The sequence below is a fragment of the Rhineura floridana genome, chromosome 3 (assembly GCF_030035675.1).
Source record: "Rhineura floridana isolate rRhiFlo1 chromosome 3, rRhiFlo1.hap2, whole genome shotgun sequence".
Classification (NCBI taxonomy): Eukaryota; Metazoa; Chordata; class Lepidosauria; order Squamata; family Rhineuridae; genus Rhineura; species Rhineura floridana.
The window spans coordinates 230,337,216-230,364,525 of record NC_084482.1 but is presented as its reverse complement, the minus strand read 5'-3'; the positions used below and the strand labels follow the sequence as shown (position 1 = coordinate 230,364,525).

Below are 27,310 nucleotides of genomic sequence, written 5' to 3'. Positions count from 1 at the left end.
CTCAAATTATCTGGGTCCAAGGAAGGTTTCTTCAGGAGTGGTCTTACTACCGCCTCTGTCAAATGACTAGGGACCACTCCCTCTCTCAAGGAGGCATTTATCACTTCCCTGGCCCATCCGGCTGTTTCAATCCTGGCAGCTTTCACTAGCCAAGAGGGTCAAGGATCTAGTGCAGAAGTGGTTGCACGCACCAGTCCGAGTACCTTGTCAACTTCCTGAAGCTGTACCAACTGAAACTCATCCAACAAATGAGGACAAGACCGTGCTCCGGATACCTCATTAGGTTCAACTGCCATAATATTGGAGTCTAAGTCCCGGCGGATGCATAAGATTTTATCTTGGAAGTGCCCAGCGAACTCATTACAGCGGGTTACTGATGGTTCTCTGATATCCTGAGGGCTGGAATGTAAAAGCCCTTGGACAATTCTAAAGAGCTCCGCTGGACGGTTGAGAGATGATTTAATGGTGGCAGCGAAATATCGCTTTTTCGCTGCCCTCACTGCTTCTGTATATAATTTCGTAGAGGCACTTACCAAGGCGTGATTGCGTCCGTCAGGAGTACGCCTCCATCTGCACTCAAGCCTCCTCCTCTCTTGTTTCATCGCTCTCAGCTCCGGGGTATACCACGGAGCTGCATGAGCTTGACATGGGAGAGGGCGCACAGGAGCGATCGTGTCGACAGCCTGGGTCATTTCCGTGTTCCACAGTTCGACCAGGGCTTCGACAGGAGCGCCAGTCTTATCAGCCGGAAAATCCCCCAGAGCCCTTTGGAAACCCTGAGGATCCATTAGTCTCCGAGGTCGGACCAGCTTAATAGGTCCCCCACGCTTGTGGAGGGAAAGGGTCGCTGTAAGCCTAAACTTCAACAAGCGGTGATCTGTCCATGACAATGGAGTCGATGAAAAACTCCCCACCTCCAGGTCACCATCTCCATGTCCAGTGGCAAAGATCAAATCAAGAGTATGCCCCGACACATGCGTTGGGCTAGTAGCAAATTGAGACAGTCCCATGGTTGCCATGGAGGCCATGAAGTCCTGAGCCGCCCCAGATAAAGCAGCCTTGGCATGGATGTTGAAGTCTCCCAGTACCAATAGTCTGGGGGACTTCAGCAATACCTCCGAGACTACCTCTGTCAGCTCGGTTAGGGAAGCTGTTGGGCAGCAGGGTGGGCGGTACACCAACAGTATTCCCAGTCTGTCTCCTTGACCCAGCACAAGGTGGAGGCACTCCAAGCCAGTCGTCACCTGGACAGGGTGCTTGATGAGCAAGAGAGAGCTCCTATAGGCCACAGCTACCCCGCCTCCCCGACCCTCGGATCTACCACAGTGTTGAACCATATACCCAGGTGGGCAAAGCTGGGAGAGAGTAACTCCTCCCTGATCACCCACCCAGGTCTTGGTTACACATGCCAGGTCGGCGCCCTCATCAACAATTAAGTCGTGGACGAGGGAGATTTTATTATGTACCGACCTGGTGTTCAGAAGCAACACTTGGAGATCTGAGAGCTGGCTGATAGGACAACCAACAGTCCTGTGGATGTGAGGAGGACCGGAACAAGGCACAGGCACGACTTGTCTGGGACGAGTTCCCCTTAACTGGCATATTCTTCTCACAACACCATACCTCCCATTACCCGTCACTACATTAATTGGGGGCCCCAAAAGTCCCCCCGCTCGGCACAAGGTCTTCTCTCCCAGGCACATAATAAAATACACACAGACTCACACTCACGTACTCATATACTCATTCAAATTCATTCACACACAAACAGTCCACTAATTAACTACACATAGATTCAAACTCACACATTCAAATAATCATTTAAACACATTCACACTAATCACAATCCACAATTAAAACAATAGCAACAGGCGTTAAAACACTCAACATTCAAACAGGCGGGGACAGCAACGGTCTGGCTTGGCCAGGATGGTAGTAGGCCAAGATGATGGCAGCAACCGGAGCTCCCACATGAGATGATAATAATAACCAGAAGCTGCCTTAACAATGATGATGATGATGGCGCGCACCCCAACAGGGAATCACAGCAACAGCCGAATCCCGCCGATCCACACTCAGCAATAACAGTGACAATAGCGGCGACGACAACGCCCACACCCAGGTAAGCAGCAGATGACGACAGATGATGACAACGGTCGTGACGATGACAGCAGCAACAGCACCCGCAGCCAGGCGAACAACAACGCTAGCCCAAGCAGCAACGACAGCAGCCGCGCTCAGATCGACAACAGCGGCGGCAGCCAAAATCCAAGACCGCGGCGCCACGGCGGCTGAGACCGCAAACGATGAAGCCGCACAAAGCACAGGCAGCGGGAGCAACGCCGGTCCAGCCCAACCAGAACACGGCGACAGCAGACAGCAGCGACAGGCAGCAGCGACAAACCGCGATGATAGCACACAAAGTGAGTCATTGAAGGGCAAAATGCAGCAGAGCTCCGGACTGAACGTCCTTCTCGGTCACCGTATGTTGATGCCCCTATGACATCAGCAGAGCTGAAGATTGGAAGATTGGAAGATTACAGAATGGTGGATTTCCAGTACACCTCTTGGTAGGCCTTGCAGAAATTGTTCAACCAATACCAAGTAGCGAAGAGTCCAGACTTTGTTCTTCCGGTTCCACTGCATCTCCACCTCTCTTTTAAATAAATAAAAGCTGAACTCACATAGTGCAGGTATGTGTGTGTTACGTGCCTTCAAGTCGATTACAACTTATGTCGATCCTCAGAATCAGTGACCTCCAATAACATCTATCCCAAACTTCCCTGTTCAGATCTTGTTGCTTCCTTTATGAAATCAGTCCATCTCTTGTTGGCCTTCCTCTTCTTCTACTTCCTTCTGCTTTTCCCAGCATTATTGTCTTTTCTAGTGAATCATGTCTTTCCATTATGTGTCCAAAGTATGATAACCTCAGTTTCATCATTTTAGCTTCTAGTGATAGTTCGGGTTTAGTTTCTTCTAACACTCAATTATTTGTCTTTTTCGCAGTCCATAGTACCCACAAAGCTCTCCTCCAACACCACATTTCAAATGAGTTGATTTTTCTTTTCACTGTCCAGCTTTCACATCCATACATAGAGATCGGGAATACCATTGTCTGAAAGATCTTGACTTTGGCGTTCAGTGATGCATCTTTGCATTTGAGGATCTTTTCTGATAGCTTCCCTCCCCAGTCCAAGACTTATTCTGATTTCTTGACTATTGTCTCCAATTTGGGTAATGACTGTGCCAAGGTATTGATAATCCTTGAGAAGTTCAATGTCCTCTTTGCCAACTTTAAAGTTGCATAAGTCTTCTGTTGTCATTACTTCAGTCTTTTTGACATTCAGCTGTAGTCCTGCTTTTGTGTTTTCCTCTTTAACTTTCATCAGCATTCATTTCAAATCATTACTGGTTTCTGCTATGAGTATGGTATTGTCTGCATTTATTTATTTATTTATTTTATGAGTAAAACCTAGCCCACCCCAAAAGCCTGCCTGAAGAGCCAGGTCTTCAAGGCCCCACGGAAGTTCATCATAGAGGGTGCATGGCGGATATCATTTGGGAGGGAATTCCACAATGTGGGGGCCACAACTGAAAAAGTTGTCTCCCTAGTCTTCACCACTTTTGCTGTTTTAACTGGTGGGATGGAAAGTCTTTTGAGGTTGATCTTCTTGAACAGCATCACTCATGATGATGGAGGCACTCTTTCAAATAGACTTGGCCAAAACCGTGCAGGGTATTAAAGGTTAAAACCAACACCTTGAAATGGGCCTGGAAAATAACTGGTAACCAGTGTAACTCCTTTAACACTGGAGTAATGTGATCTCACCAGCGGCTGCCTTTAATCAGGTGGGCCATGTGATGTTCCTATATTAATGTATATATGGTAAGTGTTGGTTGTTTAGAAGATACATGGTAAGTGGAGTGAAAGAGGAGGAGGAGTGAATGGGCAGTAGAATGCGAGATGATTGGCTGAGTGTTTAAAGTGGCTGACAGTATAAATGAAAGGATGACAGGTAAATCTGGGTGGCGAATTGTGGTGAATCTGGGGGGAGAAGAGAAAGAGTGGGTGGTTTGGTGGGTTTGAGAGAGTTGTTTGCCAGGAGAGAGTGGAGAAGGAGGGAGGTGGAGTTCGGATTAGTATTGAGTAAAACCATATGCTTATGTGCCTTAAGAAGAAATCTTGTTAATCTTGTTAGCTTTGTTATCTGTAATAAATACTTAATTTGGTTTACCAAAGGCCTGATCCTTGGCTGGGGTTTCACAGACCAGAAGGGAGGGTAAGGTAATGACCAAGGCTGAAGGGGAACTGTAACAAATGGTGGCAGCGGTGAAGAGAATAACAATACCAGTATTCAGAGTCTCTGGGAATACTAGTATTAGGACGTGACTGGTGGTTGCCTAGCAGGGGGATCTGTTGAGATCTGTGCTACAGTGGATAGGTAAACCATAAGAGAGTGCGGTCCGGATTGGTGGAGTCCCTGGTGGTGCCTAGTGACAGGCAGTAGCCACGCGCAGGTAGGAACCTGACAGGGAGAGCCAGGGAAGGATGCGTCACAGGCCACCACATTCTGTACCAGTTGTAGCTTCCGCACCATTTTCAAGGGTAACCCCGCATATCTTCAATTATTGATATTTCTCCATGCAATTTTCACACTTCCTTCATCTTCTTCTAAATTCAGCTTTCTATATGATATGTTCTACACATAGATTGAAGAAATACAGGTTTGTGTTGCATGTAACCTTTTGGAAGGGAGGGAGGGAGTGGATGCAAGCTGCCCTAAGGGCAGTGGAAAGGGCCATGATCCTGTCAGACAGGATCCATCCTACGTTTATAGATTCCAACTGTGCATCAGTACTGGGCTGTCCACCTTAAATGGAGGAACAAGAGAGCAGATTTTTGTTACAGTTGTCACTCTCTGCATCTCTTTTCACAGCCTGTGACCAAGCATCTACTGCTAAGTTTGCTGCTGACAATAAATTGTTCAGGGTTGTTAAAACAAAAAGGGATTGCGAAGAGCTCCAAAAAGACCTCTCCAATCTGAGTGAATGGGCAGAAAAATAGCAAATGCAATTCAATATAAACAAGTGTAAAATTATGCATATTGGAGCAAAAAATCTGAATTTCACACATACGCTCATGGGGTCTGAACTGGTGGTGACCGACCAGGAGAGAGACCTCAGAGTTGTAGTGGACAGCATGATGAAAGTGTCAACCCATTGTGCGGCAGCTGTGAAAAAGGCAAATTCCATTCTAGGAATAATTAGGAAAGGTATTGAAAATAAAACAGCCGATATCATAATGCCGTTGTATAAATCTATGGTGCGGCCGCATTTGGAATACTGTGTACTGTTCTGGTCGCCTCATCTCAAAAAGGATATTATAGAGTTGGAAAAGGTTCAGAAGAGGGCAACCAAAATGATCAAGGGGATGGAGCGACTCCCTTACGAGGAAAGGTTGCAGCATTTGGGGCTTTTTAGTTTAGAGAAAAGGCGGGTCAGAGGAGACATGATAGAAGTGTATAAAATGATGCATGGCATTGAGAAAGTGGATAGAGAAAAGTTCTTCTCCCTCTCTCATAATACTAGAACTCGTGGACATTCAAAGAAGCTGAATGTTGGAAGATTCAGGACAGACAAAAGGAAGTACTTCTTTACTCAGTGCATAGTTAAACTGGAATTTGCTCCCACAAGATGCAGTAATGGCCATCAGCTTGGATGGCATTAAAAGCAGATTAGACCAATTCATGGAGGACAGGGCTATCAATGGCTACTAGCCGTGATGGCTGTGCTCTGCCACCCTAGTCAAAGGCAGCATGCTTCTGAAAACCAGTTGCCGGAAGCCTCAGGAGGGGAGAGTGTTCTTGCACTCGGGTCCTGCTTGCGGGCTTCCCCCAGGCACCTGGTTGGCCACTGTGAGAACAGGATGCTGGACTAGATGGGCCACTGGCCTGATCCAGCAGGATCTTCTTATGTTCTTACGTTCTTATGTTCTTAAACTAACTCCATTCAATGCCTCGAGCTTTGACAGTTAAACCCTGATATCAACAGAAGTTCCAGAAATATGTTTCAAAGTACAAATCATAATATATTCACAGGATTTCTCCACAGCATTTTATCACCTTTCCTTTTTATTCCATCAGGATACATCTGGGGTGTCAAGTCTGACGGAGAACCATCGGAAGTATCACTGGAAAAAGCTGAGGGGCAGGAGCAGAACCTGAGGAGTAAAGATGGAGCAAAGAGACAATATGAGAGACAGACTCACACAGGAGACAAACTTTATCAATGCTTGGAGTGTGGAAAGAGCTTCAGTCAGAGTATCACCCTTATTAGGCATCAGAGCTGTCACACAGGGGACAAACCTTATCAATGCTTTGAGTGTGGAAAGACCTTCAGTCGGAGTGGCCACCTTACTTCGCATCAAAGAATTCACACAGGGGACAAACTTTATAGATGCTTAGAGTGTGGAAAGAGCTTCAGTGACAATAGCACCCTTAGTAAACATGAAAGAATTCACACAGGGGACAAACCTTATAAATGCTTGGAGTGTGGAAAGAGCTTCAGTGACAATAGCACCCTTAGTAAACATGAAAGAATTCACACAGGGGACAAACCTTATGAATGCTTGGAGTGTGGAAAGAGCTTCAGTCGGAGTGACAGCCTTACTACACATCAAAGAATACACACAGGGGACAAACCTTATAAATGCTTGGAGTGTGGAAAGGGCTTCAGTCGGAGTAGGGCCCTTACTTTGCATCACAGAACTCACACAGGGGACAAACCTTATAAATGCTTCGAGTGTGGAAAGAGCTGCAGTCAGAGTAGGGCCCTTACTTTGCATCACAGAACTCACACAGGAGAAAAACCTTATAAATGCTTGGAGTGTGGAAAGGGCTTCAGTCGGAGTAGTGCCCTTACGGTTCATCAAAGAATTCACACAGGAGACAAACCTTATCAATGCTTGGAGTGTGGAAAGGGCTTCAGTCGGAGTGACCACCTTACAGAGCATCAAAGAACTCACACAGGGGACAAACCTTATAAATGTTTGGAGTGTGGAAAGACCTTCAGGTGGAGTAGCCACCTTACTTCACATCAAAGAATTCATACAGGGGACAAACCTTTTAAATGCTTGCAGTGTGGAAAGTCCTTCAGTGACCGTAGAACCCTTACTTCTCATCAAAGAACTCACACAAGTGACAAACCTTATAAATGCTTGGATTGTGGAAAGAGCTTTAGTCAGAGTTGTCACCTTACTTCGCATCAAAGAACGCACACAGGGGACAAACCTTATCAATGCTTTCAGTGCGGAAAGAGGTTCAGTCGGGGTAGCCACCTTAATTTGCATCACAGAACTCATACAGGAGAGAAACCTTATAAATGCTTTGAGTGTGGAAAAAGCTTCAGTGACAGTAGCGGCCTTTCTTCACATCAAAGAACTCACACAGGGGACAAACCTTATAAATGCTTTGAGTGTGGAAAGAGCTTCAGTCAGAGTGGCAACCTTACCTCGCATCACAGAACGCATACAGGGGACAAACCTTATTCATGCTTGTAGTGTTGAAAGACCTTTTGTCAGAATGGCTACCTTCAGCCACATCAAAATATCCTTTTAAGGGAAGAGATGTATAAATGCTTTGAATGTGGAAAGAACTTTAAGCAGAGTTCTGCTCTTTCTCTGCATCGAAGGATCCATATGGGGAAGCCGGGCTTCAAACAGGATTTTTATGGGGAGTTTCAGACCCCCACAATGTTCTTCTCTTAGCTTAACCACAAACTGTTCCACTTCCCTTCACCCCATGCTGTGGAGTTGGAATCGTGGAGTCAGAGTGGGAGTTGGAAGCAATTTTGAGTGGAGTTGGTAGAAATGTACCTAGTCCGATTCCGGCTTCAAGATAAAATTAATATTTTAATAGAATAGTTACAGGAAGCATGAAAATCATGATAATGTTGGCAGAAAGTGGGATTCTGGGTGTGGTTAGTTCTCCAGTCTCCTTCAAGGGTGAAATAATGTTTGCATTTACTTACACCAACTTCTATGCCTTTCTTTCCTTTGGTCTTGTTTCCCAAAAAATAGAACTTACCCAGTCTTGGCAGGACATACCAAACCGCATTTTGTTGGGCCATGGGGGCTATGTCCCAGACAGAATTTGCACTTAACCATTTCCATTCCATAGCTATAAAAATGGGGGCCGTGTCACTGATGTTCTCTTCAGTCAAAGGGATGGGTGCAAGGTCAACGCCCCCCTCACCATTTACAGGAAGTAGGGAGCATATCCAACAGTTACTCACACTAGAGTGAAAGAGACCAACATGTATATAAAGACCCACTCCCCTTTCCCCATTTTCCAGTATTATTTTGGCTTGCCTCTGCAGGCAACTCTTCAAGATTTCATTGTCTGCTCTTTCACTTATCTTCCTCGCTCCAGCAGGAGTTTTCGGATGATAAACACAAGCCAAATTCAACTGTAGCACCAGAACACCTCTTCCTTTCAGTGTCCACAATGAGTGTGGAAGATACAAGGTCAACAGGGAAATTGTTGCATGGGTCAAAGTCACAGCTGTCTGTCAGCGCTAAGGCTCACAAGAGGACTTTTCTTAAGGCTTTATTCTGGCCTGTAGCTACTGTCTCCTATCAGTCTGCCAATCCGCACCCCAGGTGCTGGGAATTGGGCTGTTAGGACTCAACAGGGCCAGGACTAGTGTGTTCGGCACCCCCCTTGCAAATTATAAATTGGCGCCCTTACCTTGTATAATTTTTTTTGTTCATTTTTCAATTCAAATGTTAGTAAATTATTATTAGATTTTCCGCACATTTTTTTAAAAAATTCCAGGCTTAGGGGCGCCTTTGGCGCCTTCCCTTTCTAAAACCAGCTTGGATGTCTGGCACTTCTCGCTCCACATATGGTAAGAGCCTTTACTTCACTTGCATGGCATATTAAGGCAATAGTTCGAAAATTACTGCGTTCCCTGGGATACCCTTTCTTTGGAGTTGGGATGTATATTGAACGCTTCCAGTCTGTGTGGCATTGTCTAGTTTTCCATATTTGTTGACAATGTTTTGTCAAAATTTAGACAGATTCAGTCTCAGTAGCTTGTAGCCACTCTATTGGTATGCCATCTGTTCCTGGTTATTGTTTCTTCCAAATATTTTAAGAGCAGCTTTCACCTCACATTCTAAAATTGCTGCTTCTTCATCATAGGGTTCCTCCATGAATGAATCTGTCATCCTTGCATCTCTTTTATAGTTCTTCAGTGTATTCCTTCCATCTTCCTTTTATCTCGGTCAGTCAGTGTGTTCCCCTGTTGATTATTCAACATCCCTACTCTTGGTCTAAATTTCCCTTTAATTTCTTCCTGTACTTCTACATAAAATCTCTGAATTTCCTCTTCTTCTGTGTTTCCTGTTGGAGCATAGACTGAGATGATGGTTAGGTTTCCCATTAAATCTTACTGATATCACTCACTCAGACTTTGCATTATAGCTCCTAATTGCTTTTTCTACGTCACTTCTGACTATTAGAGCAACCCCGTTTCTCCTTAATTTATCATTTCCTGCATAAAATATTTTGAAGTTGCCTGAAAATGTCCCTTTCCCATCCATTTTAATTCACTCACGCCAACTATTGTAATGTTGATGGGTTCCACTTCTTGCTTGACAATTTCTAACTTTCCCTGGTTCATGTTTCTCACATTCCATGTTCCTATTGTGTGCGTCATACAGCTCCGGACTCTCCTTTCACATCTGTGTGCATCAGCCTCTGGGCTTCCTTTCATCTTTGACCCAGCTGCATCATTAGTCACAGCGCTACTCATACTTGTCCTTTGTTCTGTTCCAATAGCTCAGTGAGTGCCATCTGACCTGGGGGTCTCATCTTCTAGCACTTGTATTGCAGGTAATGGGGCTAACATTTTGGGAGGGAGGGAGGGGATGCGAGCTGCCCTCTGGGCAGTGGAAAGGGCCATGTTCCTGTCAGACAGAATCTATCCTAGGTTTGTAAATTCCAGCTGTGCATAAGTACTGGGCTGTCCACCTTAAATGGAGGAACAAGAGAGCAGATTTTTGTTGCAGTTGTCTCTCTGTTAGAGTTGCCATATTGCCCCGTTAGCCAGGTTTTACCCGGATTCTATCCATGCCACCCGGTGCCCATTTAGCCCATTAGGTGGCTGGGATTCTCAGCTTTAATTTTAAAAAATTAAGTTTCCAAGTGGTCCGGTTCTGGAGATATGCATCTAAATGTGAATCCCCCCACGACTGTTAAATCTTATTAACAGATCTGTTATAGCACTTAGTGGTTCTGTCCCTGCCCTTTCAGGATTGCAGCCAATAAGTGAAGCCAGGGTTGTGATTGGTTGACCTTCAGGCAGTGCCTAGATCTCATTGCAACGCCAGAAAATGGTGCTTTCCCCGTTTATCAGGAAATCTCATGAATTGGGTAAGTATATACATTTCAGTTTTTTTCCTCTTGTGTGCAGGAGTCAAATCCTGGGCTGTTGAAGAGGGCCCTGTTTTCATAACCTTCCCAGTACTTGCTTTTGTGGGAGTAAATGCAATGCTTATCCCATATACCCAGAGTAAATCCCATTGAATTCAATAGGACTTACTTTTGAGTAGACATGGTTATGACTGTGCTGTAAATTAATGGGACTTTTGAGTGAACATAACAAAGAATTGTGTTTATGTTCTAAATCTTTCTGTTCCTCTCCAATCCTATGTTTAAAGCAATTATGCAGGGCTTACGTAGGTATTACAGTTTTTATTATGTAGGGAACTAATACTGATTTTAAAAAAAATGTTCTGCAATGACCAACTGGTTTGACAATAAACTATTATATAGGCTATATGTATTTTTACATCTGCAGTGTGCGTATGTGTGTGTGTGTGTGTGTGTTTGTATGGAGTCTTTCCAACAACCTTGTGAGGTGGGGTTGGTGATTGGAAGCCAAGGCAGCTCACAATAAAAAATAAAGCCATTTAAAATCCAATAACCGTAAAGCAAGAATAAACAGTTGCAAAACAGCTTAAAGAGGCATGATTCTGAATTTTGGGTTGGGTGAATGAAGTTTATTTATTATTTGATTTATATCCCGCCCTTCCTCCCAGTAGGAGCCCAGGGCGGCAAACAAAAGCACCAAAAACACTTTAAAACATCATAAAAACAGACTTTAAAATATATTAAAACATCTTTACAAACATTTTTAAAAGCTTTTAAAAGCATCTTTTTTAATAAAAACAAAAAAGAAAGGTTTAAAAACATATTAAAAAGCAATTCCAACACAGACGCACACCTGGATAGTCTCAACTTAAAAGGCTTGTTAAAAGAACAAGTTCCTTATCACTTGAGGAATACATTGGAACTTGCTTCTGAGTAGAAAAACATAGGATTGCACCATAAATATCTTCACAGATTTTGTAATTAATAATCATATTTGATAGTCATGCTCATATAAATATTTCTTCATACTGAGTCCTAATAAGTATTTGATTTCATACAATGGTTGTAGATGATTTTTTCCTCTACATTTTAAGTGTGTCCTTCTTCCTTGGGGTGGTCATGGTTCTCTGTTGTTTTCATCTTGAGGGGCAGATAGGCTGAGAGATGGTGAGTAGTCCATGGTCACCCAGTACACTTTATAGCTCATTTCCATTTTGAAAAATTAATTAAAACGATTTACATGCAGGCGAAGTTGATTAAGCAGATCAACACATTTAAAGCACATCCAACTCACATTTAAAGTGCATGACTTCCCCTAAAGAATCCTGGGAAGTGTAGTTTCCCCCTCACAGTTATAGTTCTTACCACCCTTAACAAACTACAATGCCCATAATTCTGTGGTGGGATTCATGTGCTTCAAATGGGTGTTGAATGTGCTATAAATGAATGGGTGTGGATCTGCCCTAGGTATGATCTGCATTCAAGAGTGAATTGCAAAGAACAATGTTAAAAGATACTTTTTTAAACGGGGAGGGTTGTAGCTCATTGGTAGGGCATATGCTTTGCGTGGAAAGGTCCAGAATTCAATTTCTGGAAAAGACTATTGCCTGGAATCCTGGAGAGCCAATGCTAGTCCACGTCATCAGTACTGAGCTAGATGGTACCAAATGGCCTGAGTTGGTATAAGGCAGACTCCTTTGTTCCTAAAAGTGGGAAGAGACTCAAGGGCCACAGTGACTCAAAAAGTGATTTATTTATTGTTATTTACAACATTTATATACTGCTTGTAAAAAATCTCAAAGCGGTTTACAGAAAGAATTAAAACAATGAAATTATTGGCAAAAACAGTCAAGGACAGGTATTTAAACCATTCAGAATAATAAAACCAACAATGAGTTAAAAACAGACTTAAAAACACAATGGCTTCTACATGGCAGGAGAGGGTTGCCTAAAGAAAAATGATTTTAGCAGGCGCTGAAAAGGGGCATCTGCCTAATGTCAATAGGCAAGGAGTTCCAATGCATAGGTGCTGCCTTGTTACAGGACTGATTTCATACAAGAGCAGAACAAGTACTATGTAGCACCCATAACATGGAAAGCACAGCTTGTAGCAAATCAGCAACCAATGCAGATTTCAGAGCAGAGGTATTATGTGCTGATAGGATCTCACTCTTGTCAGCAATCATGCTGCAGCATTCTGAACTAACTGCAGTCCCCGGGTCAGGTTGTGCTGCATGGGGATTTCTGTGACCTTGGCTGACTGGCTGCCAGGTTTTTTTAGTTTGGGTTTTTGGTTATGAATCCTGACTGGTTGTGGGATGCTGAGTTTTCTGCCTTATTCATAGGAATCTTGTTGTGGTTGGTATGGTATTAACATAAGAACATAAGAAGAGCCTGCTGGATCAGGCCAGTGGCCCATCTAGTCCAGCATCCTGTTCTCACAGTGGCCAACCAGGTGCCTGTGGGAAGCCCGCAAGCAGGACCCGAGTGCAAGAAAATTGCATTGAGGAAATCATCACTGCCTTTTGTGTTGTTGTTTTTTCTATTGGCATTTCACTTATCTTTAACCTCACTCTGTTATAGCCATAGAAGCAACAGCAATGGTTCCAAGTGCTCAGCTCAACCCCCTTAAACCCACTGATGATGCACCTTGTCGGTTGCATGACAGTTTGTTTCTTGCTCAATAGCGGTAAAAGAGAATTAATATATTTGGAAGTGTGGCTGCAATTGTTGTTCCCAAGCTGCTGCCTGTGAAGGTAGACCAAACCATGTGTGTTTTCTCTCTGTCCATTACTGCTCACTGGAATTAGGTTGGCTGTCAAAGTGAGTTTATAGCAGCCCACAGGGTAGACAGAAAGCGTAGAGAATCTTCTTACTCATTTCTCAGACCTCTTTCTGAAGGGTCAAATCTGTAAAGAATTTTAGAGCAGCCATGTTAAAAGATAGGGGCAGGGCATTGCAGGCAGGGGGCTGCCAACCCTGCCTGTATATGGATGTCTTTGCAGAGGATCCCTAGTCAAGCTTTGCCAACAGCACAATCCAAACTATATCTACTCAGAAGTAATTCTTGTTGAGTTCTATGGGGCATAGTCCCTTATGAATGAATGAATGAATCTTTATTTTTACCCCGCCCTTTTTCCAAAACTGGAACTCAGTACGGTTTACAAATAAAAACTACACATAGGTAAAAAACATACAAAAATATACAATTAAAATAGAATTAAACTATTCGTAACATTAAAACCATGAAACATACACTTAAAATACTAAGACAATTTAAAGCATTAAGAATAGGACCATAGAACAATACAACAGACCTCATGAGGCCCTATCTTAAACATCTTCTAGTCCAAAAGCCTGTCGGAATAAAAAAGTCTTTGCCTGCTGACGGAAGGATAGCAAGGAAGGGGCCATTCGTGCTTTCCTAGGAAGAGAGTTCCAGAACCTGGGGGCAGCCACCGAGAAGGCCCTATCTCGCGTCCCCACCAATTGTGCTTGCGAAGGTGTTGGGACTGAGAGAAGGGCCTCTCCTGAGGATCTCAAAGGCCAGGGAGGCTCATATGGGGGGATACGGTCTGACAAATAGCCTGGACCTAGGCCGTATAGATCTTTATAGGTCAAAACCAGCACTTTGAATTGTGACCAGAAACAAACTGGCAGCCAGTGGAGCTGTCGTAACAAGGGGGTTGTATGGGAGCACCTCTGTCTTGTCTGGATTTAATTTCAATTTTAATTAGTAAATGTGTTTAGAATTGCAGCCTTCAGGAGCATCCATCTTTACTCCCGAATGCTCCTATCTACCATCTCCACAACACTAGGCTCCTTTCTTCCTACAATGGCCTTTTGGTGACTGGCCTGGCCTGAGGGCACTTAAACCCTTCTTGCCGAAAGCAAATGGGCTAGACTAAATGTTCCCTACCCGGGCTCAATCTTTTAGCTAAAATTTATAGCTTAATTTACAATCAGAGAAATGTTTCTTAATTGTATGCTCCAAGCAACTGTGATTGATGCTTAATGTATCATATTTAATGACAGCACTCAGGCCTGCCCCTGCGACATCACTCACGCCCGCCCCCTGACATCACTAGGGCCCACCCCTGAAATTTCAGGGTTTGGGATACTTCTGACCTGGCAACCCTAATTCCTGCCTTCCATTGTTCTTAGCCAATGAGGGACACCACAGTTGTCCTGGAAAAATCAAGAATTTTAGTCTGCTTGCCTGCTGCATCTGCAGAATCTAGCAGTTTAGGAAACTGCACATGCTCACTTGATCAACAGATGCAGCTCCACCCATTACCCATACACTTTCTGGTTGCGTCAGCAAGGAGAAGCCGCTTTCATCTCAGTTGCCTGTTTCTCAGGATATGTGTCTTAAGTGGTGAATGCAATGGGAGGGTCTGCCTGTCATCATGGAGGGTGGAATAAAAGGGTTTGATTCCACCAAACACTCCCTCCCCTGAACAGATACAAGATATAAAAGCAAACCTCTCTGTAGAAAAGGCAGTGATACCAGCATTGGCATTTTTCCGCCCTGCACCCACCTTGTTAAATGGTGCTTACTCCTAAGTGAAGTTGCATTGGAATGCTGCCTCACTCACCCTGTTGCCTGACAGGGCCTCTGTTCAGCAATTCAGAAAAGGCTAAAAAGTATTTTTTGATACATACCCTTCTTCAAAATGACTGGCAGGCATCTCTCCACCAAAGATCACCCTACTTCCATCTCCCCAGGGATGGATATCTGTGTGTGTGTGTTATATATACATACACACAGGAGGTGTTCCCTCTCTCTCTCTATGCATATATTCAATGCATTGGGGGTGTAACCTTCACCCCCTTAAAACTAATAGCAATGGAACAGCTCCCCTGTCTAATGCTGCCACAGCTCGCCAGGTCTCTAGAATTCACTGCATCTTTATTTTATTTTTTAAAAAAGAGGTGCCAGCATCAAAGTCTCCATCATGTTCCAGCCTTTATCATAGAAGGCTGCATTTCCCCTCTCTCTGATTGGATATGTGAGAATCAGTGTACTAAAGACACTTCTTACATGCTCAGACACGCGCCCTTTAGATAAGATGATTGACAGAGCTGATAATATTGAAATCTTGATTTCTATCTGCGTTAAAATTTGTACAATTTTTATACTGCTGCATTGACTTGTTTTATGTTTGTTGTGTTTTTATTACGTTTTTACATTGATTGTGCATTTTGATTGTTTTTACTATGTAAGCTGCCCTTGTGATAAATGAGATATATAGTTTGGGAACTATAGTATGTGTAGTGTTAATATGACACAGCAGAAAATGGATTAACCTGAATTAACTTAGAGGCAGAAAAGCAGAATTCCTCTGTGGATACTAAAAGTGCCTGAGAAGGCCGAATGCGCATTTGCTGTTTTGATACTTAAAATGCTAGTTTGCTCTTCTCATGTAACGGGACACCTTCCAAGAAGATAGGGACTGAGCGAAGAATATGCTGTGCCTGGGGGAGGTAGGAACAGCACATGGAGCGCTCAAGATTAGAACGCTGTAAATGCAAAGACAATGGAGTCGCTGACAAGTGTTGCTAACGAGATGGGAGGGGCTGTGTGTGAGGAGGACTTGAGAGCCATATATCAATCTATCTGTGCAGCTATGCTTTTCAGACTAGGATTCTGGCGTTAGTCGAATGCTTTGTCTCTCTTTTGCAAAAGATGTAGGTAATTAATCAATAAAGGTGTGGTTTTATATATCTCTGGTTTCCCATCTGGTGTGATTATTTGGAGCTTCCTCCAGATGAAAAGAGCCTTTTTGCGTAACACCCTGAACTCCGTTTTTAACAGTGGAAAGGCAGAATATAAATCCTCTTAATAAATAAATATTCCATAAAGGCCTTTAAGGTTGAAAATGGAGGATTTTTTTAAAATCTTCACATCCTCCCCCAGTTTTTGGTGGTAATTGCTAGGCACAAAAACAAAACAACTGGACAATGCAAATTAACATGATTAACTTGCCTAATTAGGACATGGTCTGCATAATAAGCAAATTATGCAATTAATTTATAATTTGCATAATATGCAAATCAACCTCCCGGATTTGTGGGATTGGAATATGGCAACCCTACTCTCTCTGCGTCTCTTTTCACAACCTGCAACCAAGCACCTACTGCTAAACTAACTCTGTACAAGGCCTTCAGCTTTGACAGTTAAACTCTGATATCAACAGAGTTCCCAGAAATATGTTTCAAAGTACAAATCCTAATATATTCACAGGATTTCTCCACAGCATTTTATCTCCTTTCCTTTTCATTCCATCAGGATACATCTGGGGAGTCAAGGCTAGGGGAGAACCATCTGAAGTATCACTGGAAAAAGCTGAGGAGCAGATGCAGGAGCAGAGACTGAGGAGACAAGATGGAGCAAAGAGACAACAGGAGAGACAGACTCACACAGGGGACAAACCTCATACATGCTTGGAGTGTGGAAAGAGCTTCAGTCGGAGTAGCCACCTTACTAGGCATCAAAGATGTCACACCGGGGATAAACCTTATAAATGCTTGGAGTGTGGGAAGAGCTTCAGGTGGAGTAGCCACCTTACTTCGCATCAAAGAACTCACACAGGGGACAAACCTTATACAAGCTTGGAGTGTGGAAAACGCAAAACTGAGATGCCTCTGACACAAGCACTAAGTTCCCCTTCTGACCCATTTTATTCCTCCTTCTGTATCTTCACACCAGTCATGCAAGGTAGGTTAGGCTGAGAATTGGTGACTGGCCCAAGTTGGGAAGTGAGGAGAAACAATGAGAAGAGACTTTAAAATACAAAACTGCATATGCTCAGAGTATTTTCTTTTTGTTTAATAAGGTTGCTAAAATATTTTGTGTTTGCTGAGAGTTGTGAAACTGCACATGCTCAGAGTATGTATTAATCCAGCCATGGGTTACAGCCATTTAAAAATACAACTTTGAAATCAGTTAATAGTCTGGGTTCTAAAAACATCTCTCTCAGGGCTCAAAGGAAGGGATGAAAAGTGTGCCTTCAGCAAATCCTCAGCCTTGAAGACTTTGCAGGCCAAAACCAGCACCTTCAACTGGGCCCAGAATCAAACGCAAGAATTTGGGCCGAGAGCCCATCACATCTGACTCTGCAGCATGAACCACACAAGGCAGGCACAGATCCAGTTTAAAGAGAGTGGCCTTCACAGCATCAGACATCCTGTCCACATTGTCCAGGAGAGAAGACCAAGTGATGGAAGAGATTGATTCTGTAGCCTCTGGGAGAGAAGAGCCTGCCTTCACTGCAGGGTCCATGTTGGGTTAATTTTAGCAGGAAAATGCCATCAGGGTTAAGCAGCATATATGCCCTTCTTGCACTTCGGAATGGAGCCTCCGTGGCCTGCATGGGGGGGGGACTGTGCCCGGGGGAAAGGACTAGGCAGTTCAACATCAGGCTCTTGAGGTTGGTCCGGAAGCTGAAGCTGGTGCAAAATGCAGCAGCGAGACTGCTCAGTGGGGCAGGATATCTCCAACATGTTGCCCCTGCTGCTGCTGAAAGAATTGCACTGGCTGCGCGTTTGCTACGAGACCAAGTTCAAGGTTCTAGTCTTGGTGTTCAAAGCCCTATACAGCTCGGGACCAGGATACCTGAAAGACCGTCTTACCCCTGATATACCCAGTCGATCACTGCGCTCTGCAGGTGAGGGACTCCTGCAGATACCATCTTGTCAGGAGGTCCATTCTGCACCACATACGAAGCAAACCTTTCAGGTGGCGGCACCTACCCTGTGGAATTCCCTCCCCTTAAATATTAGGCAGGCACAATCTCTGTTATCTTTTTGGCGCCTTTTGAAGACTTTCCTCTTTCAACAAGCCTTTTAAGTAGAGACCTATCCCAGTTTGCATCTGTGTTGGAATTGGTTTTTAGTGTTTTTTAAACCTGTTTTTTAAATACAATAGATGTGATAACAATATGGGGGAGGGACAGACCCATGTACACCCCCTTGAGCTCTGGGGAGGAAAGTGGGGGGTATTAATATAAAATATATCAATATTGGAGGGGGGAAGCTGAGAGAGAGTGGCTTGTGACAACATAGGCCAGAGTGAGAATCATAGAATAGTAGAGTTGGAAGGGGCCTACAAGGCCATCCAGTCCAACCCTCTGCTCAATGCAGGAATCCAAATCAAAGCATTCCCAAGAGATGGCTGCCCAGCTGCCTCTTGAATGCCTCCAGTGATGGAGAGCCCACTACCTCTCGAGGTCATTGGTTCCATTGTCATATGACTCTAACAGTTAGGAAGCTTTTCCTGATGTCCAGTTGAAGTCTGGCTTCCTGCAACTTGAGCCCATTATTCCATGTCCTGCACTCTGGGATGATCGAGAAGGGATCCCGGCCCTCCTCTTTGTGTCAACCTTTCATGTACTTGAAGAGTGTTATCATATCTGGTTTGGAACCACCTGGCCCCAAATTCCCCTCACAGGACACACTCCAGTTCCAGCAAAGGCCATTCTGCTCAAATGTCCCCCCCCATGAGATTTGGAGGGGCAACAGCATCTGGCCTGGCTTCCCCCCACCCCTTTGGCTTCACTCCCAACTCACAGGAGTTCTCAACAACAAACCTTTATTGCAGGGCCATAGGCCAACACAGGTATACAATATTCAATATAAATATATAAAAAGAAAAAAAGGGGAAAAAAGAGAAACATATAAAATCTACAGGAATAACTTTTAAAATTGTTCTAGAACAGCAGGCATGTATATTAGAAGAGATCGCTTTACCATAAGATCATAAAATAGTTTACTCAATTTTTATTTTTATTTTAAACATGGTTCTGAGATAAATTTAGTTCTCAGTTTCTGAGCTGTTAGAGCAAACGCAGCTACCTTAAAAGTTACTTGGGAATTTCGATCTGACATTAGGAAAATTACCTTATCAGCATCGGTTAACATCCCATCTAGATCAAGCCACCTCTGCAGAAAGTGTAACCTAAGACTTTTATAGATAGGGCAATGTAACAGAACATGCGGAAGATCTTCCTCTACATTGGAATTACAAACACATTTTTGCTGAGTCTTGGGGACATTGGACATTCTGCCCAATCTATCAGCATTAGGGATCGTAAAAAAGCGAATCGCAGTAAAAGCATGTCTTAAGTTAATATGCAATGACTGTAAAAGATAATGGGCACAAGTAGAGTCGGTTTTAAATCTCCAAAACCATGGGGCTACATGGGTGTTAAGTAAGATAAGTTGATCTAAGTATTTACAATGGTTGAAAATTGCTTCTCTAAGCATTTTGTTTGTCCCCATATTATAAAATTGTTGAGTAGTGAGATGATAACGTAATAGTTCATCTATTCTACTAACCCAAATTTTATTTGACAAGGGATGGTCTAAACAGGAGTTTAGTAGATCCTTGCCTTGTGTAGGTGTAAAATTCTTCACAAATCTCAAGAGGGCTAAATGAATGTGAGCACATAGCGGAGTAGCTCCAGTTTCCACCCGAAGCATGGCTGCAGGAGTCCCAGGGGGAAGAAAAGCAAACGCCTAAGGAAGTTTGTCTGGATGGTCTCTAAAGCTGAGATTGTTGTAGCTTCCCACCCCCAGATCGGTGCCGCATATAAGACCTGCGAGATTACTTTCGCTTCAAAGATTTTTAGGGCTGGTAAGATCAGATTGCCCCCCTCAGTGCGATAAAATTTTAGAATAGCCCCCACCGTTTTAGTCGCTGATTGTTTTATAAATTGGGTGTGACATTTCCAAGAAAGGGTGTCCAAAAAGGTCACCCCCAGATATTTAAATAGTCTAGATTGTTCCAATTGATGATTATCCACCGACCAACGATGATATACAGGTCTTTTACCAAAGACCATTATCTTTGTTTTCCTATAGTTTATGTTCAATCTATCTGCATCGCAGAGTACCTGCAGTCTTTTTAGCATCTTTCTCAGGCCAATAGGGGCCAGGGAGAGTAAAACCATGTCATCTGCATAAAATAATGTAGACACTTTCCTTTGTCCAAATGATGGAGGAAAATATTGGTGATCGGATAGTTCTAGAATTATTTTGTTTACAAAGAGATTAAATAAAAGGGGAGCTAGCGGGCATCGCTGCTTAACCCCCCTCTCTACCGCTAGCGGGGGCGTCATGGTACCCTGTAGATTTACCTTGACCTGAGCAATGTTATCTGTGTAGAGAGCCTTTATAAGGAATAGTAGACATCGATCAATTCCCAGATTGTCTAATTTGGACCATAGAATGTTTCAGTCCACTAAGTCAGAAGCTGCGGCCAAATCGACAAACGCCGCGTAAAGATGTCTTATAGGTCCTGTTATATTCATTTTAGCCAAAAAATATAACGTTAAGCAGTGATCTGTCGAAGATGACCCTTTTCGAAACCCTATCTGTTCAGGGGAAATCGACTGATTTGCCTCCACCCATTGTTCTAGCTTTTGACAAAGAAATTTGCTATATAACTTGGCTACTACATCAATTAAACTAATAGGACGATAGTTTGTCGGATCAGCGGAATCATTTTTCTTATATATTGGAACTATAATGGTACGTCTCCAACCATCTGGGATGACACCAGTAGCATTGATTCTAGAAAATAAACGTGCCAATAAAGGAACCCACCAATCTGGACTTAATTTAAATATTTCAGGGGGCAAAAAATCTTCGCCTGGGGCCTTCCCATTCTTCAACGCTTGAATTAACGATTTTATATCTTTGGTGGAAACCGGAGGCCACTGCTGCAAATTTTCAATCTCCATTTCCAGGTTGTTAGTCTGGAGAGATGGTAAAAGAGAATAGAGATTGTGGAAGTGATTATACCAAGTCAGGCTCGGGATTTGTTGTGCTTTTTTTGGGGTGGAAAAGCCCATCCCCTGTTTAACTAAATCCCAAAATGAGCGCTCATCATTCGCATGGACCACTTTGGCTAGCTTCTGCCAGCGATATACAATAAAGTCCAGTTTCTTTTGGCCCAAAAGTTTTTTATATGCAGCCTTCATTGATTTAAATAAACTGGTATATTTTTCATCTTTATCATGTCTGAGAGTTGACCTTAATTGTGATCTAAGATTTCTTTTAGCTGTTCTACATTCACAGTCAAACCATGAGGGAGGGCCATATCTCCTATTTGTTGCCACTGCCTTCTGAGTCAATAGGGGTTTGAGCAATAGAACAATATTTTGAAAGGCCACAATCGGTTCCAAAATACCTTCTAGTATTCGTTGCCGAATAGATTCAAGAAAGTTGTTCCTTAAAGTAGCTGCTATCTGTTCCCCCTTTCTTTCAGACGAGCGAACTCTTTTCAGAGTTCTAGCATGCGTCTGTTGTGGATTTGAGTATATTTTGGGCAAAAGGGGCATAAAACTTAATTGCAGTGGGAAATGGTCACTCTCTGATCTGCATGTTACTTTAAATTCAATTGTGGTCAAAAATAAAGATCTAGAAACAATTATATAATCAATTATACTTGCACCAAAAGAGGACCAATAAGTGAAGGAACCAGCCGAAGCATCAACTATTGAACCATTTAAAATTTCTAGAGAGTGCGATGCCACTAATTCACGAAGTAGAAGGCCCTGTTTGTTTGTAGTGGGGTCTTTTAAGTTCCAATTGTCACATTCATGTTGATAAGAAGGAGCCCAGTTAGTAGAATTTATATCTTGTAACCAAGGGTTCCCGATCCTGGCATTGAAATCGCCGCACATGAGCAACTTATCATTTGGGAATTGCTTCTCAAAATAGGTAAGCAGCTCATCCAACACTTCCCATATTTTTTTAGCGTCCAGATCTGATGTTCGAAAGGGGGGAATGTAAATATTTATACAAATTAAAGCCTGGACATCTATACCGTTTATCCTGAGTGCCAAGATTGATTGGGGAAGAGGAGTTGGTAAGTTATTAACCACTAGTGAGCAGTTAATTGAGATCAGAGTTAAAAGGCCCCCTTTAGGGCGACCTCTGCCTGCTGATTTTATTGCTGGGCTTGATTGAAAAGGAGTGGTAACCAGTTAAATTCACTTTCTTTGTGGAGGTAATCCATGTTTCTTGTAAGCAAATAATATGAAATTTACTTAGAAATATTAAAAAATCGGGATCCTCACATTTACTAGTCCATCCATTGATATTCCATGACAGCAAGGATGTCTGTCACGTAAATGTGATCTCGTCAAATGAGGCTATGTTTGCTATGCAACCATTAAAAGTTGGATTGTTTCGTTTTGGTTGCCTGGGGGAATTCTCATGATTAATCAATTGATTGGCTGTAGCTTCATTCAACTGTTTGACTTGAAGAGTTTTTAATTCCTTATATCCTGGGCTGTTAAATGGCGTCCCTAATTCCTCTTTCTCCAATTTGCGCATTCGTTCCCAGCGCCCTGGTGTATCGATTTTTGCATATTTAGCTAATTCATAGCATGGGGAATTTCCCCATTGATTATATTCTTCTAATAGGAGATATGGAGTTTCAATCTTGCCTTTCTCCAAACTCATCTGGTTGTAATTAATCTGAACATCTATCTCTTTGTGTGAACCATTTTGCATTCCCCTCAAACCAGATATCCCTCTAGAATTTATATGGTTCGGCCTCTGTGGGAGTGGATCTAAAAGTAATACAGGATTTGCCCTTTCTAGTTGAATGGAATCTAAATTTCGCTCCCATATTGTGTGCAAATGATTTTTTAGACTATCCAATCTTTGTAGTATCTCATTCTGGGCAGTTTCTGATAATGTTCCAAAAGTATCTAATAATGCCATTTCTTCAGGAGTAAAGATGATATTATTATCCTTGGGCAATTGAGGTGGAACAGAAATTTGTGTGTGGTCCCTCGGTTCTATATCAATGACTATGAGGGGATGACTAGTCAGCGACTCCGTGGGAGATTGTTTTAGCGTTTCAGGGTTGGGAGTTTTTGTTATTAATGACGTCGGTAGCGCTTTGTTAACAAAATGTCTGTTTACATAAATATTTAGATTAGAGAGAGCAGATCTAGCTGAAAGCAATTTTTGGACAGCCGAGAAAGAAGAAAAGTAGACTATTGCCCGGGCATTACAACCATTAAAATACAAGTATTGTACTTGAACAACATCAGTTGAAGACAGCATTACCGTCGGGTTTAAAAGATTACAAAGGTGTAAGATACGGTCATATTGGCTTAAAAGACCCGTCGGTTTTGGGTAATTTTCTAGTACTAAGTGTAGAGGTTCCAAAACTATTGACCAATTACTATTATTAGAAGGTGGTTGCACAGGTTGTTTCTGCAAGATTTCTGACCATGGATCTTGAAAGTTATCCAAGGCTTCTTGAGCACCATTCTGAAAGGTCAGGGATATATCAAAAGAATCCTTATGCGGAGAGTTCAACAAAGTCGCTGTTGTATCTGGAATCCCGGGGTTTTTTTTAGATGTCTTCTCAATTGTATGTTGATTTTCCTCTTTTTCCCGGGGAGATTATCTTACCCTTTTTTGTAATCCAGAGTGCTTATTAGCCGATGGACCTTGATCTAGCAGATTAAATAATTTCTTAAAGTTCATTTTTTCTCTTTGGCGATTTTTGCAGTTTTTCAAATTACTAGATTTTTTTTGGATTGGTTTTTTATCAGCCGCGTTCCTTTTTGTTGTCTTTTTTACCATGGTAGATTTCTTTATTAAGGGGTTGGTCTTCATTGGATTGGTTTCCTTCAGAGTTATGTCTGAGTGGCGTAATATAGACGCAGAAGAGGAATTTTGGTTGGTTGGAGAAAACTGACGTTTAGTATCCAATATACTTAGAACCGATGTTAATAGATGATTGGTTTCAATTAATGACGATTTCATAGAGTCCAAATCGAAGGCTAGCATAAAGAGCCAACCAATAATTGTTGGGCTTATTGCATCTGTTTTCCAGTCTGTTTCCGTTTGGGTATAAATATGGTGGACTTCTAGTTGCAAATTGTTTTTAAGTGCATCATTACTGATCATCCCTTGGTGAATAGAGGACTCCTTGAGCAGGATTGCAGGCTCAGGCTGTTGTTCTAGCATCAAACCGTCTGTGGTTGAGCCATTTTCCTTTTGTTCTCGAGAGATATTTATACAATTTGAAGAGCCAGTTGCATTGGGTGTAGAAGGTAAAGTCTTCACAAGATGATCAGGCCCATATTCAGCAGGATTGGTGTTTATATTTGCTGTCCCTAAAGATGTATTCTCACAGTGTGAAATCGAATTTGTCATCTCAGGTTCAAGTTCGTTTTGATAAGGCAACCGCACACTGGCAATACCATTCGCTGATGTTAACTCTGCTGCTAGATTAGGAGTTGTATCGGAAGTAGATTTATAGGAAACATTGACTGGTATGTATTTAACTGACCAGTCGTGGCTGGTATGAGTCTTTTCAGGGATTTCCTTTGATATATTTTCATTACCGGAGGAAACACAAAACTGGGTGATATGAGTTTGTCTCTTTAATTCCAAAGGAAGAGAATCTGCTTGTTGGAGTGCTGTTGGCAAAATGCCTTGAGATAAGTTCTTATTATTTACTTTCTTTTCCTTGTTTTTTCTTCGGTAGCTGAGGTGAATCACCCAAGGCTTTCCTTAGACTCCTTGTTAGTACCATGTTGTCATTAGTATTTAGCTTTGTTGGATGGTTATTACGCCCAAAAAAGATAATATGTCTTGTAACGAAGTTCGCCTTTTAAAGTATCGTTGTTTTAAATAAGTTAATGAAGCTACTACTGGCTGCTGATATCCTTGAAAGATATCTTGGTGAATTTCCTTGTATGTTAGTTAAAAAAAAAAGAGCTTTAAAAGTAAAATAGAATATAATTATAAGCAGGCAAGTAGCTGGAGAGTCTTACCCAGACGCCATCTTATCCCAATCAGCCAGGAGTTCTGGGGAACTTCAAGGCTTCCCCAGAGAGAGGTCAAGAGGAATCCTTTGATGGGAGGATCAGACCCATAGGCAGAGGGGTCAGGGCCCCCCTGACACCCTAATAATTTTCAGGCCTCCCTAAATATTTTTCCAAAAAATAAAGAATTAACAAAAAATCTGGCTCCTCTTTTCTTTGTGCCCCCTTGAACTGTTAGGCTGGCTCCATGCCTGGAGGGAACAGAGACCGCCTCAGACATGGGTGGGTTCCCTTTGTTTACCGGATTTTAGGCACAGGCTGGATCCCCCCTACCACAGCAGATTCCCAGCACTTTATGAGGGTTGGACTGGATGACCTTTGAGGTTCCTTCCAGGACTGAAACAGGAACAAAAGGGACCCTCTCTCCTTCAGGGCAGCTCCTAAGTAAAGGGGGGCTCTAAGCCTCTGGTTGATGGCTGTAAATAAGGCTGGGTAGGGGTCAGGAGTGTTGCCATTGATAAATGACACTCTACACTTTTAGCGCACCGTGGAGGTCTGGAGGAAGGTGTGGGGCAGCCCAGAGGGAGAGGGCCAAGTGGGTTGGGTGGGAATGAGAGTCTGCAGGGCCCTCGCTCAGTGACAGCAGCACCTGCTCTGCATGAAAAGGCCCCTGGTTCAGAGCCCCCCCTGCATCTCTGGAAGGAGGACCCTTTTTACAAAAGCGGAGCTTCTTGCAAAAGGGGAGTCCCTTCTCGGGGCTGTGTAGTGCCAAGGTTGCCAGGGATTTCATCTCATCTCCTGCACTCAATGGATCAGCATATCATGGAACACATTGGAACATCACTAATAAATATATTTTGATGGAATTGATTTTCTTTTTATGGCCACAGCTCCTTGATCCTGAAGTGCATATCGCCCAGGATTCAAATCTTTCTCAGAGTTGGAAAGACTAACCTAATGTTTCACAGGTATGTTTTCCTAGAGGTCACGTGACAATCGCTTATGAGCCAAATGGCTTTTTCAGAGCACCCTTTTATCTTCCAGAAGAGGAATCATTTGTCAAAAGTCTAGGATGACTTTAGAAAGAAGAGATAGAACTGGGAATGCAAAAAGGAAATCAACTGGGAAACCTGATGTCTTGCACAGATGATGTCTTTTTTTAATAAACCAAAATAAGTAACTATGCCAGTTATTAAACTGGAAACAAACCTGTCAGTAAAATAAATAGGAAATCAAACTGCCCATGTGTAAAATCTAAACGGGCGTTACATTATTAGACCAGAAATATGTATTTAAATAAAAAAATACAGAAACTGTTCTAAAAACCTAAATGGGATGTGTGCTATTGATTATAAAGTATGCAAGGGCAGCCCTAGAAAACACAACACGCTGACCGAGGAGTGCTTTCGGTGCCACAACCCCCGTGGTCAGGTTTGCAGCACCACACAGAGGGTTTATGGGGCCCAGAACACGCATGATGTTGAGGACTCTGCTGTTGCCCCTCCAAGGGCCCAAGCGAGAATTACTGCATGCGCGGGCTACACGTGAGAATTCTCACCCACAGCTCCTCCTTGCCTTGGATCAGACAGAATGAGAGGCGTGCTTTGTTTTATCTCTTACATTGGGGATGAGGGATCAGGGATCAGGTTCTGCTTCTCCTCACAACCTCCTCCAAACTCTAAGCCCCTTCTGGCACAGCTGCTTCCGGCTTCCTGGGATTCAGCCTTGCAGGTCGTCTGCTGCTGGTCTCCTCCACTACCCACTCGCTCGGGATTCCTTCCTCAAGCCTGGCCTCCCACCACTCCTAAGCCTTTCCCTGGGGTAACCGGGGTGCCAAACTGCCAAGAGGATTTCCTGGGAATGGTCCACTGGATGTGGATCACACCCTCTGCTGCACTCACAGATGATGACACCACTATACATCCCCTTTACGTCATGAGCAAATGTGCACCCTCTTTTGCAGATAGAGCCCAAAGATCAATCGGGATCACACACAAGTAACAAGATGCCTTACACATACAATATCAAACTCGTGAAGCTTTCCCATAATTTTAGTTCCGGACTAGGAAA

General features: G+C 43.1%; 1 pseudogene; it reads left to right on the top strand.

Annotated features, from left to right (window-relative positions):
• LOC133381917 (zinc finger protein 493-like) overlaps positions 1-21,409 on the top strand; it is a 65,194-nt pseudogene extending 43,785 nt beyond the window's left edge.
• Positions 21,410-27,310: the final 5,901 nt, after the last annotated feature.